General features: G+C 47.3%; 1 long non-coding RNA gene across 1 annotated transcript; it reads left to right on the top strand.

Moving 5' to 3' along the window:
- Positions 1–2,324: 2,324 nt before the first annotated feature.
- On the top strand, positions 2,325–5,205 carry LOC111557849. Its single transcript, XR_002738232.2, has 2 exons — positions 2,325–2,514; positions 4,813–5,205. It is a non-coding gene; the product is annotated as an uncharacterized LOC111557849 (long non-coding RNA).
- The last annotated feature ends 348 nt before the right edge of the window (positions 5,206–5,553 follow it).

The following is a 5,553-nucleotide window of genomic DNA, read 5'->3' as shown; positions in this document are numbered from 1 at the left end:
TGGCTACTCACTAGCTGTGAGGTGTTGGGCCAGTCATTTCCCTTTTCTGAGGTCTGAGGTTTGCTCCTCTGCCCAATGATAATAATATAACCTCAAACAGCATGGTGGAAGTTAATGTGAGATGTGAAAATCCTAGCTTGGGGCTCCTGGGGGGCTCAGTCAGTTAAGTGTTGGACTTTGGCTCAGGTCATGATCTCACGGTGTGTGGGTTCGAACCCCGCGTCGGGCTTTGTGCTGACAGCTCAGAGCCTGGAGCCTGCTTCGGATTCTGTGTCTCCCTCTCTGTCTGCTCCTTTCCTGCTTACACTCTGTCTGTCTCTCTCTCAAAAATAAACATTTAAAAAACAAGGAAGGAAAGAAGGAAGGAAGGAAGGAAGGAAGGAAGGAAGGAAGGAAGGAAGGAAAAGAAAGAAAGAAAGAAAGAAAGAAAGAAAGAAAGAAAGAAAGAAAAGAAAGGAAAGAGAAAGAAAGAAAGAAAGAAAGAAAGAAAGAAAGAAAGAAAGAAAGAAAAAAAGAAAGGAAGAAAGAAAATGCTAGGTAGATCTGGGCCCACAGAGGGGACTCATTAATGTCGGCTGAATATGTGGAGTAAAACTGATCAAGGAAGAGACCTGAGTTCCGGTGTGGGATGTGCTGGCTGTGTGCAAGTCGTGGGCCTCAGTTTCCTCAGCATGAAATGAGAAAATTGGCCCAGATAATCTCCAGCATCCTTTCCAGCACTTCTGTTCTTTGATCTGAACCGGTCAGGATGGATGTCTTCTTCTGATCCCTTAAGGGCACACATGTAGAGTGTGAATCCGTCAAGGTTGGAGACAGACACAGAGGGCGGCCCCTCTTCGGGAGAGACCTGTATGCTTGGCAGCTTACATGGTAAGGGGCTCTGCTTTGACATCTGCTTTGGCATCTGGGTGCTCGATAAGGGAAGCCAGTTGGTCTGTCTGGCCCGTACTGACTGCCAGCCATCACCGTCTTTCAGACCTCTGTTCCGAGAAAAGCGTGGGGCTACACACGGAACAAGTACCAGAGGTGGGCGAGTCGGATCCCTGCTCTGCTCCCCAGGCTCTCAGTCTAGTGACACATGCCAGGCACAAATGGTGCCACTAGCGGTACAGTTTATGCAGGAAACCAGAGCAGCCGATATATCCCAGAAGGAGTTCTGGGGACAATGATCAAGATGGGCCATGACATCTGGCAAGGGTGACAGGTGCGATCTGGTCTTTGGGGATGGGGAGAGTTTTCATGGAGTGGAAATGGGGGGGGGGGGGGGGGTGGAGAGGGGTGGGAGACATATTCCAGAAGTTAAGTCTCTATTCTGCCCGGTGAGGGGTAGGGGTGTGCGGTGTCCGGTGTCCTGAGAATGTCTAACCAGGCAGGGTGTGCACCACATCCTCATTGCCATCCCTGCCATCCCCGTTTGAGAGCCCAGCAGGAAGCAGAGGCTGAAGAGGAAGGGGAGGAGGAAGGCAGTCTTTGCCTCAGGACCTCCCGTGTGCCGCATGTCCTCTCACATAAACTCCACACCGACACTTCCAGGCAGGTTTCTCTTGCGCTCATTTTGCAGATGGGACAACTGAGACTCACCGAGACCGAGCACCAGTTGTACTGCTGGTGAGGGGGCAGAGCTGGGATTGGAAGTTGGGTCCAGAACGCACAGCCCCTCCTCCTACCGCATCCTCTTGGAAGCTGCTTTCTAGGCTTTGAAAAGCTGAGGATTCTTTCGCAAGGAGGGAAGACAGTTTCTCCCCTGGAGGACCAATCAGGCCTCGCTCCTCTTCTGGGCAGCTTTCCAGCTGAGGTCCTAGTCAGAGAGTTCTATGATCCAAACAAACGCTGTGACCAGCTCTATTAACCTTATCACCACTCCCCACCCAGGACAATCTGATTAAATACTGCTGTCACCAGTGAAAGGTCTTTTATAAAAAAAAGTCTTCGCTTTCCACAAACACAGCCAACCCGCTTCCTCGCCAGCACACTCTCTACCTCCCAGCTTTCAAGGTCAGGACACAAGATGGGAGGGAAACTTTGTCATTGTCACAGCAGGGAAGAGGCTTGGTCAGCCAGAGTCCCGCTTAGATTTGTCAACAAGTAATGATCTCTTGAGCAAATAAACTGAAGTTGAACCCTAAGGGAGTGTTGGTTCCTTGATGCTGAGACTCAAGGGACCCTGGAGAAGGATTGCATTCACCCAGTACTAGCCAAGAAATACTAGTGACTACCATTTTTTTTTAATTTTTTTTTTAATGTTTATTTATTTTTGAGACAGAGAGAGACAGAGCATGAATGGGGGAGGGGCAGAGAGAGAGGGAGACACAGAATCGGAAGCAGGCTCCAGGCTCTGAGCCATCAGCCCAGAGCCCGACGCGGGGCTCGAATTCACGGACCGCGAGATCGTGACCTGAGCTGAAGTCGGCCGCCCAACCGACTGAGCCACCCAGGTGCCCCTAGTGACTACCATTTGTTGAGTGCCCACCCCGCTTGGTCTGTTTGCACACAGTGCAACAACAATCCAGCAAGGTAAGTTCAAGTGTTCTCTTCTGGCTACATTTCCACTTTCTTTTCTGCTTTATAGAGAGAGAACTAAAGCTCAGAGAGGGTTTTCTGTCCAAGGTCATGTGGGTACTAAGCTTACAAAGCCAGGATTCAAACCCAGGTCTGTTTGATTCAAAAACTGCCATGCTCCTGTGTGTTTGCTGAATGAATGAATGAATGAATGAATGAATACTGGATGGACAATGAATGGATGGGATCAGGTTCAGAGACCCAAAGATTAGAAGCTAGGATTAATCTTACCATCTCCTCCCAGCTCTGTGGCCTCCTGAGATAGGTGAAATCAGGTTAAAATAAATGTCAAAACAAAGTTTAAATGAGAAAACAGGCCTCAAAAGAGCTGGGTATGTGTATCTAAGGACACAACCAACAGAGTGAAAAGACAACCTATGGAATGGAAGAAAAATATTTGCAAACCATGTATCTGATAAGGGGTTAATATCCAGAATAAGTAAAGGACTCCTACAACTCATCATCAACAAAACAGCAACAAAAACCAAATAACTTGATTCAAAATTGGGGAAAGGGTCAATAGACATTTCTCCAAAGAAAATGCACAAATGGCCAACAAGCATATGAAGAGTTGTTCAACGTCACTAATCACTAGGGAAATGCAAATTAAAACTGCAAGGAGATATCACCTCACACCCATTAAGATAGCTGCTATTAAAAAAAAAAAAACCCAAAAACAGAAAATAACAAGTGTTGGCGAGGATGTGGGGAAATTGGAACCCTTGTGCGCTGAGTGAAATACGCCAGTCACAAAAAAACAAATACTGGGGCACCTGGGTGACTCAGTCGGTTAAGCATTTGACTCTTGATCTTGGCTCAGGTCATGATCTCACGGTTCGTGAGACTGAGCCCCATGGCGGGCTCTGGGCTGACAGTGTGGAACCTTCCTGGGATTCTCCCTCTTCCTCTCTCTGCCCCTCCCCTACTCATTCTCTTTCTCTCTCTCAAAATAAACAAGCAAGCAAATAAATAAATAAACAAATGAATAAATAGGTGCTTGAAAAAAACCTGAAAAGACAAATTTCACTTGTCTTGATTTCATTTGTATGAGGTGTCAAGAGAAGAACCATAATGGGTGCCTGGGTGGCTTCGTCCGTAGAGCATGTGACCCTTGACCTTGGAGTCATGAGTTGGAGCCCCATGTTGGGGGTGGAGCCTACTAAAAAAAAAAAAAAAAGAAGAAGAAGAGTAGAACCCATAGAACCAGAAAGTAGAATGGTGGCTGCCAGGGCCTGGGGGAAGGGGAATTGGGAGTTAATGCTTAATGGGTGTGGAGTTTCAGTTTTGCAAGATGAAAAAGTTCTGGAGACTGGTTGCAAAACAATGTGATTACACTTAACAGTACTAGACTGTACACATAAAAATGATTAAGATGGTAACTTTATGTTATGTACATGATATTACAATTTTTAAAAAGAGCTAGGCATGGAAACTTGGAAGACAAGGAGAAAGGCTGGCTGCTCAGTAATGCAGGGAGAAGGTTTGTGGGTTGACTATATCAAAATGAACCTCAGGTCTCTATTAGCATCAGAATATTCCCTAGATTCTTGCCTAGACTCAGGCTCCAGAGTAGATGGGCAGGGCCAAATCTAGAAGGGTTATTCCCTATCTCCTCTTCATAGTCCTGATGGTGGTGAAACCCTATTCACTTCTTTGCCTTGTTACCTGACCAATGGCCCCCTTTATCTTATCTAAAGATCCAGGGACCAGCTCCATAACATGATGGAAAGAGGGCTTGGTTCTCTGGCATGAAACTTATAAACTATAATATGGGCAGTCTATGCACCCATCCATCCATCTGTTTTTTTCAACATGTATTTGTTGGGTATTAGCTCAAGAGGCTGAAGAGGTATATAGGTCTGTCATACAGACAGACCCTGCCCTCACAGAACTTGTAGTCTGGTGGGAGAGAATGAAATGCAGTGAGCCACGTGTTGTGATAAGGTCTTCTAGAGCACTTAGCAGGGGGCCTGTTCCAGTCGGTGACGACTGTTCACAAAGGAAGTTCAGTCTTAGGCTGAGACTTGAAAAGTAAATAAGATTCAACCAGTAGCATGGGGAGGGGGAGGAAGGGAGAGTATGCTTAAGGGAAGCAAGAGCATAGGCACCTCCTGGAGATTTTAGTAAATGCAGGGCCAGGTGAGGATCTGGAAAGAGCTGAGGCAAAGAGGAAAGCAAGTGAGACGGGGAAACTTCAGGGACCCCATGAAAAACTGCTTTTATGGCTCCTTTTCCTTCTTCTATTCTTCCGAGGACCTACACCGCACCCCCCACCCCTTACACCTGCCTGATCGCCCAGATAATGTCTGTCCTTCTTCGAAAGGCCAAGGAGTGAATGATGTCTCTGGAGTCTTCCATGCAATAAATAACATCTAAGGAGTAACCTGGCGAGGTCATCACGAACATTTTCCAAGACCACTGACTCGTCAAGACCCCTGGCTCCAGGGCACAAGTGACTTACAGAGGATACCCAAACACTCCTCTTTGTTCCTGAATTACTGAGAAGACAGGTGCATGGGATCACCATCCTCAACAAAAAGCCCAGACCCCAAGCAAAGACAAGACTCACTCTCCTATCTTTCAGAGTCTCCCTGACACTCTATGTCTACACTTTCTCCATATCTTTAATAAACTGCTCCCACTTCTTCTTGGCTTATGTAGATTTCTATCCTGCCAGAAGCCAAGGACCTTCTTGGATGGTTGAGCAGGACCCGTTCTGCATCCTCAGATAAGCCAGCCTGTGTCACAGGGATGGGGTCTTGTAGGGTCACTTAAGCACCTTCTGAGCAGCCTGCAAAATGCTGGGAGGGGACATGAACATGTAAAAGATAAGATGAACACACCCGGTCGGAGAGGCAGTGGAAGACAAGGGCCCCTGGAGTCAGATTCTGGGTCTGGGATTCTCAGAACTCTGAGCAGGATGCCTGTCCTTTGACTTAGCGTAGGATCCCTTCCACCTCTCCCTCCTGCCTCAGGGCAAGCTAGCCACCCAGG

The sequence above is a fragment of the Felis catus genome, chromosome E1, assembly GCF_018350175.1.
Source record: "Felis catus isolate Fca126 chromosome E1, F.catus_Fca126_mat1.0, whole genome shotgun sequence".
Classification (NCBI taxonomy): domain Eukaryota; kingdom Metazoa; phylum Chordata; class Mammalia; order Carnivora; family Felidae; genus Felis; species Felis catus.
The sequence above is the reverse complement of the archived record's forward strand: the minus strand, read 5'-3'. Positions and strand labels throughout refer to the sequence as shown.